The 10,155-nt window shown below is 41.1% G+C and overlaps 1 non-coding gene and 1 pseudogene across 1 annotated transcript; both read left to right on the top strand.

The window, feature by feature from the left end:
* The first annotated feature begins 2,792 nt into the window (after positions 1–2,792).
* Positions 2,793–2,960, top strand: LOC129505185 (U1 spliceosomal RNA). The gene has a single exon (XR_008663491.1). It is a non-coding gene; the product is annotated as a U1 spliceosomal RNA (small nuclear RNA).
* Positions 2,961–5,635: 2,675 nt separating this feature from the next.
* On the top strand, positions 5,636–6,261 carry LOC129504966 (40S ribosomal protein S19-like; annotated as a pseudogene).
* The last annotated feature ends 3,894 nt before the right edge of the window (positions 6,262–10,155 follow it).

Here is a 10,155-nt window from a genome sequence, read left to right as displayed (position 1 = left end):
GCAAGGAAATGGATTTTTCTAGCAGAGCTTCCAAAAGGAACCAGCATTAATGGACCTTGACTTTAACCCAGGAAACTAATTTTTTTTACTTCTGATCTCCAGAAATGTAATAGAATTAATTTGTGTCTTTTTTTTATGTGTCATTTTATTTATTATTTATTTTTATTTTTATTTATTTATGATAGTCACACAGAGAGAGAGAGGCAGAGACACAGGCACAGAGAGAAGCAGGCATGGGGCTCAATTCCGGAACTCCAGGATCACGCCCTGGGCTGAAGGCAGGCGCTTAATTGCTGAGCCACCCAGGGATCCCCTGAGACTATTTTAAATATAACTCAATGAAACACTATTTATGGAATGCAGCCAAAGTTGTATTCACAAGAAAATGTATGGCCTTAAACATTTTTATTGCTGAATAAGAAAAAAGAAAAGTTCAGTAAGAGAGCAGACAACACAGGAAATTAGAAGGGGAAAAAAAAAGCCACAGCACAAAGCAAAATACAAAGAAAGTGAAAGGAGTTAGCAAAGACATGAGTGAACGATTTCAAAACCAGAAAAACAATATAACTGATGAATAAATCGAAAATCTAGTTCTTTGGGTTGGGAAGAAGCAAAAAAACAAAACTGATAAGCCACCAGCTAACATAATAAAAATGAAAGACAAAGCATAAATGTATAAATTAGGAATGAGAAAAGGTTTACAGATGGGTACGGAAGAAACAATGAGAAATACAAGGGAGAGGATGCAGTCAGCATTTGCCCAGTCCTATGCTAATGAAATTTAAAATCTGAATGAAATGGATAATACTCAGGAAATATAAATTATCTACCAATAGGGACTCAAAGATAGGAGAAAATCTAAACATAAATAATCATGATCTGTCAAAAGCCATACACCGCAAAAAAAAAAAAAAAAGGTCTGAATACGTTTGCAAGCAACTTCTTTCAAAACTTTCAAGAAATCAATCATTCTATTAAAGCTGTTCCAAAACATAGAGAAAGAAGTAGACAGCCCAGTATTTCATGAAGCCAAAATCTTAGAAAGATTGTACAACAGAAAAACTAGGGACCAGTCTTATTTATAAATACAGAGGCAAAATGCCTAAATGAAATACATGAACATAATTTTGTAAACATTTATTTCAGGAAGCAGAAATTGGTATAAGGAAATCCATTAATCCAATTCACCATTTAGATAAATCAAAAGAGGAAAAAGCAGAATAATTAAGAGAAATGCTAAAAATTTGATATCATTTAATATTCACTCCTCACAAATATCCTGATAAAAGGAAAATAATACTTTTTTAACATAACACAGGTAGAAACCCTGTGCATATGTACCCACACAGATGTATACATTAATCAATCAGTATTACTTTTTTTGGTATTTATTTTAAGTAAGCTCTATGCCTACCATGGGACTTGAACTCACAGCTCTGTGATTAAGGGTTGCATGCTCTACCAACTGAGTCAGCCAAGCACCCCCAGCAGTATTATTCTTAATAGTCCCATTAAAGTCAAGAGCAAGGGATGCCTGGGTAGCTCAGTGGTTGAGCGTCTGCCTTTGGCTCAGGTCATGATCCCGGGGTTCTGGGATCAAGTTCCACATCAGGCTCCCCAAGGGAGCCTGCTTGTCCCTCTGCCTATGTATCTGCCTCTCTCTGTGTGTCTCTCATGAATAAACAAATAAAATATTGGGATCCCTGGGTGGTGCAGCGGTTTGGCGCCTGCCTTTGGCCCAGGGCGCGATCCTGGAGACCTGGGATTGAATCCCATGTCGGGCTCCCGGTGCATGGAGCCTGCTTCTCCCTCCGCCTGTGTCTCTGCCTCTCTCTCTCTTTCTGTGACTATCATAAGTAAAAAAAAAAAAAAAAATATATATATATATATATATATATATATATATATATTTAAAAGATAAAACCACCTCTACTATTATTAGCACCATGCTCTAACCAACTGAGCTAACTGGCTATTGAACACTTCTCCTATTATTTAATGTTGTTCTGGAAGTGCTAGTTAATACAATCAGACAATAAAACAAATAAGTCATAAATACTAGAAGAGAATTATCAATTATATGATTGTCTATCTAGAAATCCAAAATAACCAACTGAAAAAAATTGTTAGAAACTGTATAAAGACCATTTGAATATTTATTGTATACTGGCCATTTTTCTGTGCTGTGTTCTTTTTCTTTCTTTCTTTCTTTCTTTCTTTCTTTCTTTTTTTTTTTTTTTTTTGTGTTGTTTCTAACAATTAGTTGACAAACATATGGATACTCAGGGCCCAGGAAGTCAGCGGAGTTTGGTAGTAGTAGATGGGAGTGGGAGTGGACATCAAATGCTTAATTAAGGCTTAAGCACTTCAAAAATCTTGATGGCAATGCAGGTGGTTTGGTCAATGCTGGCAGGAGTGTGTGTGAGCAACCCTATCCCCCAAACCAAGCTCCTGGCTCAGTTAGTTTTCTGAAGCTGGTAACCATGGATGAAGCCTTTTTATTCTGCACTTAGAAGTGAGCCTGTAATAAATCAGGGGGGTCCTGGAAGCCCTCTTCCTTATCAGCACCTCAGCACACACTGCGGCCAGAGCACAGAGTTGCCTGTATGAGAGGGGAAGGAAGGCTAGTCCAGATGGAGTAAGTAGGCTAAGAAAACAGAAGCACAGGCTCCTTTTTCAAGAGCAAAAGTAGAAGAGGGGGATAGGGATGAGGGGAAGTGAGGAAAGGGAAGGAGCGCTCAGACATCAGTGACCTGAGAGGAAAGCTCCAATATATCAGAAAAGGTAAGGATATACTTACCTGACAGGGGAAATACCATGATCATGAAGGTGGTATTCCCAGGGTAATAGAGGCTTATCTATTACACTCTGTTTGTGCAGACGCCTGTGATTTCCCAAAATGTGGGAAACTGGACTGCATAATTTGTGATAGTGGGGGACTGCATTCACGGTCTCCCCTGATTTAAAGAAAAAAAGAGGAGACCCCAGGTGGCTCAGCAGTTTAGCGCCGCCTTCAGCCTGGGGTGTGATCCTGGAGTCCCAGGGATGGTCCCACATGGAGCCTACTTCTGCCTCTGCCTCTCTCTCTCTCTGTCTCTCATGAATAAATAATCAAATAAATAAATAAATAAACAAACAAACAAACAAATAAATAAATAAATAAATTTTTAAAAGGCAAAGGTATAAGCCTTTAGGATTTGTGTCAAAGTTTTTTTTTTGGGATCCCTGGGTGGCGCAGCGGTTTGGCGCTTGTCTTTGGCCCAGGGCGCGATCCTGGAGACCCGGGATCGAGTCCCACGTCAGGCTCCCGGTACATGGAACCTGCTTCTCCCTCTGCCTGTGTCTCTGCCTCTCTCTATCTCTCTGTGACTATCATAAATAAATAAAAATTAAAAAAAAAATTAAAAAAAAATTAAAAAAAAAAGTTCTTTTTTTTTATAGATTTTTTTTTTTATGATAGTCACACAGAGAGAGAGAGAGAGAGAGAGAGAGAGCCAGAGACACAGGCAGAGGGAGAAGCAGGCTCCATGCACCGGGAGCCCGACATGGGATTCGATCCCAGGTCTCCAGGATCGCACCCTGAGCCAAAGGCAGGTGCCAAACCGCTGCGCCACCCAGGGATCCCTGTGTCAAAGTTCTGTCTGCCCCATCCTGTTTTAGAGACAACAGTAAGGCTTTCCTTATGCTTTAGTTAGGCTCTCTCCTTAGTTGGCATCTAGGCACTTTGACTTGTTCTCTCATTCAGTCCATAACAACTCTTAACAGGTTTTTTTTTTTTAATTTATTTATTCATGAGACACACATCGAGAGAGAGAGAGAGAGAGAGAGAGAGAGAGAGAGAGAGAGAGGCAGAGACACAGGCAGAGGGAGAAGCAGGCTCCATCCAGGGAGTCCGATGTGGGACTTGATCCTGGGGCCTCCGGATCACACCCTGGGCCAAAAGCAGGCACTAAACCGCTGGGCCACAGGGGCTGCCCCCCTCCCACTTCTTAATCCCTTACTCCTCTTTTTTTTTTTTAATTTTTATTTATTTATGATAGTCACACACAGAGAGAGAGGCAGAGACACAGGCAGAGGGAGAAGCAGGCTCCATGCACCGGGAGCCCAACGTGGGATTCGATCCCGGGTCTCCAGGATCGCGCCCTGGGCCAAAGGCAGGTGCTAAATCGCTGTGCCACCCAGGGATCCCCCTTACTCCTCTTTTTGATAGCACTTGTCACTACTTGATATTTTTTATACATTTGTTTACTTATGCCTTGTTTTCAGCAAAGGCCTCAAAAGTTTCATGAAAGTGAGGATTTTGTTTTGTTTCATGGCTCCCAGTGACCAGGGGTGTACTAAACTCTTAGGAGAATCCTATGAGATTCCACTGAATGAACTAACATAGTAGGGGATCCCTGGGAGACTCAGCGGTTTAGCGCCTGCCTTTGGCCCAGGGCACTATCCTAGAGTCCCGGGATCGAGTCCCACATCGGGCTCCCGGCATGGAGCCTGCTTCTCCCTCCTCCTGTGTCTCTGCCTCTCTCTCTATCATAAATAAATAAATCCTAAAAAAAAAAAAAAAAAGAACTAACATAGTAATAAACATTCTTTGACATATTTTTTGCAAATCTATATAAACATTTCAGTAGAGCTGCTACGTCAAAGAATATAAATACTTAAATTATAACAGAAATCATCAAAAAAATCCTTTTAAAAAGATTATTTGAGAGGGATCCCTGGGTGGCGCAGCAGTTTGGCGCCTGCCTTTGGCCCAGGGCGCGATCCTGGAGACCCAGGATCGAGTCCCACGTCGGGCTCTCGGTGCATGGAGCCTGCTTCTCCCTCTGCCTGTGTCTCTGCCTCTCTCTCTCTCTCTCACTGTGTGCCTATCATAAATAAATAAAAAATTAAAAAAAAAAAAAAAAGATTATTTGAGGAAAAAGTGTGGGGAGGGGCAGATGAAGAGAGAGAGAAAATCTCAGTCTCTCTGCAGAGTGTGGACCCAAGGCGGGGCTCCATCTCATGACCCTGAGGCCATGACCTGAGCTGAAATCAAGAGTAGGTGTGCTTAACTGAGCTACCCAGGTACCCCCAAAACAGTCTTTTAAAAATGGTGCCAATTTACACCCACCTCCCACAGTAGATAAGAATGCATTTCCCTATACTCTCCACAACATAAGATAATATCAATCTTTGTAATATTTCCTCCTGATTTTAGAATTTGAAATACATGTGGGTTTTACGGTAAAACAAAACAAAACAAAAAAGTAAAGGTGCAAGTCTAACTTTCTCTGGATCCCACTTCCCTCATTCACACCAGACAAGATGTGTGCTCTCCTGTTTAGACTCCAGCATCACATTGAATAACCGGCACACTGGCTGGGTCCAGCAACCCTGACTTCACCAAGTCTTCCAATTAGTTCTCACCCTCACGTTACCCCACTCTTGCTGGGATAGAAAGAGCTAGTCCTTAAGCCAGGAGTAATGGTCTCAATAGTATTAGCCTCATGACTGTATATATAGGCATTGAACCTGTCTGGGTTTCATTTTTTTTTTTGTAAAATGTGAATAAAATACCTCTCTCAGAGGGTTCCTTCAAAGATTAACCAAGTCTTTTTTTTTTCCCCCTGGCTGGCAGCACAGAGGCCACATGATGCCTGGAGTTACTATAAAAGATGTGAACCAGCAGGAGTTAGTCATAGCTCTGGCAGCCTTCCTCAAAGAGCCTGGAGGGCTGAAAGTCCCTGAATGGGTAGACACTGTCAAGTTAGCCAAGCTTAAAGAGCTTGCTCCCTATGATAAGAACTGGTTCTAAAATTTTTTTTTAACTTTTATTTATTTATGATAGTCACAGAGAGAGGGGGGGGGGCAGAGACACAGGCAGAGGGAGAAGCAGGCTCCATGCACCGGGAGCCCGACGTGGGATTCGATCCCGGGTCTCCAGGATCGTGCCCTGGGCCAAAGGCAGGCGCCAAACCGCTGCGCCACCAAGAACTGGTTCTATACCTGAGCTGCTTCCACAGTATGGCATCTGTACCCCCCGGGCAGCACTGGGGTGGGCTCCATGACCAAAATCTACCAGGGATGTCAGAAAAACCAGGTCATGCCCAGCCCTTCAGTAGAAGCTTCAAGAGCATGGCTTGCAGGATCTTCCAAGCCCTAGAGGTGCTGAAAATAGTGGTGAAGGACTGAGATGGGGGCCACAAACTGACACCTCAGGGAAAGAGAGATCTGGACTGAATCACAGGACAGGTGGCAGCTGCCAATAAGAAGCATTAGAACAAATGCTGGGTTAATAAATTGCCTCATTCATAAAACAAATTTTAAATAAAGATTAAATAAGATAAACAGGTAAAGCTCAGTGCCTACCATATAGCTGGCAGTACACAGCCCTTTCCCAGCTCCTTCAAAACCCCAGATCTTTTTTTTTTAATATAAAGACTTTGTTTTTTTTTTTTTAATTTTTATTTATTTATGATAGTCAACACAGAGAGAGAGAGAAAGAGGCAGAGACACAGGCAGAGGGAGAAGCAGGCTCCATGCACCGGGAGCCCGATGTGGGATTCGATCCTGGGTCTCCAGGATCACGCCCTGGGCCAAAGGCAGGCGCCAAACCGCTGCGCCACCCAGGGATCCCCAAAACCCCAGATCTTTGTAGCACTTAACACATTTCTCATATTCTGACCTCTTTAAAGGTAATGAGACATGGGTGGGACATGGATGGTGCTTGAACAGAGTAGGCACTCAGTCGATGACTGCCAAGGACAGTAGATTTCTGCACTTAGGAACCAGTTTCATCCTTGCCGATATGTTTTTTCCATGTACATATTTACACCACCAATCAGCTGATCGAATCACACACCACCCAGTCCTCTCTACCCAATGAGCTACCAAATGAGCTCATTTTAATCCTGTCTGAGCTGAACAAGGCCTTTTACAGAACTTTAAAACTGACTCACTACTGAGTCATCAAAACAGCAATACCCAAACACACTCCTGTTGCTACACAAAAGAGCAGCATGGGGATGTCTATCTTATCTCCTTTCTCTCTCCCAATGGGACTGAACCCCTTGACTCACTGAAGAATAGTCATCACATCTTTTGTGCTGCAGTAATAAGAACAAAGCTGGCTTAAATAATCACAGTGTGGTCAGAAACAACAGCAGTCCTTGTGATCATCCAGGTCACTTCCTGAGTATGTCACTAACCCGAGAGGAGTGGCAATTAATCAATTACTCAAATGTGTATTGAGCACCAGCATTCTGTTGTGCACTCATGATTCCTTCTGTTTATAACATTTTTGTGAAGTGACCTTTTCAGTTATTGAAATGCACTGAGAATATAGAGAAAAGCCACTCTTTGTGTCTCTGCAAAGAAAAAAAAAAGTGTTATTGGAGAAAATAGGGCTACTCAGTTCCACCCTAGTAGAAAGGATTTTTAAAATATCAAAGAGGAAGTGTGGTATTTTGGCTAACTGCTTTCCAGAGCTATAGTTTTAAATATGTTAACTGAGAACTCCTTTCTTATCTAGGAATGATAGGGCAGTAGTCAGTATTTTCTCTTGGAAAAAGTCTTGAAGTTAGTATCATTGCCACAGGCCTGACTGATTGCCATGGACTATCAAGTCTTTCAAGATTCAGAGGCCTGTGTAAGGGCTAAGATAACTGGGAGCAGGCCTGAAGGCTTAACAAATAAGGCTGGTTATAGCCAAGGTTTTGTGTAAGTGCAGATACAACTTTTGAGTACCCCCAGAATGGTGTCTCATAGCTGAAGCCCTAAAGCAGAAACTCAGTGAGAATCTTAGGTCCTTAGGTCCTCAAACTTTTTGTATGCAGTCCACATTATTGATATAATCCATATCTAAAGGATGTAATGAAATGTGCCCTGGGTGGCTCAGTCGATTAAGCATTTGCTTTCAGCTCAGGTCATGATCCAAGGTCGAGTCCTGCATAGGGCTCCCTCCTCAGCAGGGCGTCTGCTTCTCCCTCTACCTCTGTGCTCTCTCTCTCAAGTAAATAAATAACATTAAAAAAAATAAATGTGCTCTTGATCTATCGGATATAAACGTTAAACAGATAAATAGAAATAGTATGTTAGTAGTCTTTAAAGACTAAGTGGGCATAAGAAATAATGTTTATTTCATTAAAAGACAAGCTTTCAATTGTCCACTTTTCCTGAACTATACTTCTCAAGTTCTTGTTATATCAATACAGTTGACCCTTGAACCACATTGAATTGTGCAGATCCACTAATATTTGTTTTTTTTTTCTATTAATACAGTACAGTACTGGAAATGTATTTTCCCTTTCAATTGAAAAATATTTTATTTATTTATTTTGGAGATTAATAGTGAGCATTAGTTGGGGGAGGAGCAGATGTAGAGGGACAAGTAGACTCCATGCCCAGCACAGAGCCCAAAGCCGGGCTTGATCCCAGGACCCTGAAATCATGACCTGAGCTGAAATCAGGAGTTGGACACTCAACCTACTGAGACATCCAGACGCCCCTCCCTTACAATTTTCTTAACACTTTCTTTATTCTAGCTTACTTTATTGTAAGAATATGATATATAATACAGATAGCATGCAAAATATGTTAATCGACTATGTTATCAGTAAGGCTTCTAGTAAACAGTAGACTATTATATTAAGCTTTGGGGAGTCAAAAGTTATATGATGATTTTCAACTGTGAGAGGTCAGCACCCCTAACTCCCATGTTGTTCAAGGGTCAACTGTACTATTTCTGTCCTGATTTGATTATCCTCACTGGTTATACACAATCTCAACTGTCTATCTATATTAAGCAAATTTATTTTGTAGAGATCAGGAGTTTAATGTTACTGACTATAAAGCCATTGACAAGTATAAGTATGGCTTATTCTCAAACAACATTGCTATAATTAATAGCAACACACAACATTTATTGAACATTATTTGTAAGGGACAACATTAGTCTCATATTTAAGGTTTAAAAATTTTTAAAATTTATTTGAGACAGAGTGTGTGCACAAGCTTGGGGGTTGGGTGGGTGGTAGGGGCAGAGGAGGAGGGAGAAGCAGAAACAGACTCCCTGCTGAGCAGGGAATCTGACACAGGGCTCAGTACCAGGACCCTGAAATCATGATCTGAGCAGAAGGCATATGCTTAACCAACTGAGCCACCCAGGCGTCCCTGACTTCATTTTTTAAAAAAATTAGAAATCTAGGGGCACCTGAGTGGCTCAGTTAGTTAAGCATCTCTCAGTTTTGGTTCAGGTCATGATCTCATAGTTGTGAGATTGAGTCCCAAGTTCGTCCTTACCTCCTCACCCCCAGTACTTGGGAGTCTGCTTGAGATTTTCTCTCTCCTCCAACTCCTGCATGCTTTCACTCTCTCTAAAATAATTAAATAAAATCTTAATAGAAATCTATCAAAGAAGTCTCTTGTTTAGAGAGAGTTATTATTTCTCCAGAATCAAAAGCAGAAACTAGAAAAGATTCAGCTTTGGGTAAACCCTAGCTATTCTTATGAAACACTCCTACAGACTGAAAAATTACTCATTCTAAAGGATCTTTCAAAAGTACAAGGCTTATGTTAATAAGAATATGTATATGTATTTGTGTGCTTGTATGTATTAAAAGTATTTGAGAACGTGATTTAAGAATCTTTATAAATCTCCAGGGCAGAAATCTTGCTTATTTTGCTGCTAAGGAAGGTGAATGCACCAACAATAGTGGTATTATTATACCTTATACTTGCTAAGTCATCTGTCTAAAGGAATAAACTGGGTAAGTTTGTTCTCCCAACACCCAGAGGCAAGATTTTTACTCAGTTATTACAACATTACCACAAACTTGTGGATTCTGCAAAAGTTGCCTAGCAACATTACAGTTAAGAACAACACTGGGTGGAGAATGAACAGGAAATTTGAATTAGATATGCCCTGGGGTAGGTGGGCGTAGACCCATCCCTCCAGTACAGTGAGTCCATTTGGAGGAGCATGAAATTTAAAAAAATCAGAACAATCATTTAGAATTTCAGTTAGGACACTGCTGTAGTTAAACCATAACACTGCGCCATGTTCTCACTGGAGGAGGTAGGGCCTGGGTTTCTTACTCATTTTTATACTTTTGCTTTAAATAAACTAGATTTTTATTCCAGAAACATTAAGTACCTTCTCAGGGGCCAAGGCAC

Source organism: Nyctereutes procyonoides, unplaced genomic scaffold (assembly GCF_905146905.1).
Source record: "Nyctereutes procyonoides isolate TBG_1078 unplaced genomic scaffold, NYPRO_anot_genome, whole genome shotgun sequence".
Taxonomy (NCBI): domain Eukaryota; kingdom Metazoa; phylum Chordata; class Mammalia; order Carnivora; family Canidae; genus Nyctereutes; species Nyctereutes procyonoides.
This window is presented reverse-complemented; position numbering and strand designations above follow the sequence as displayed.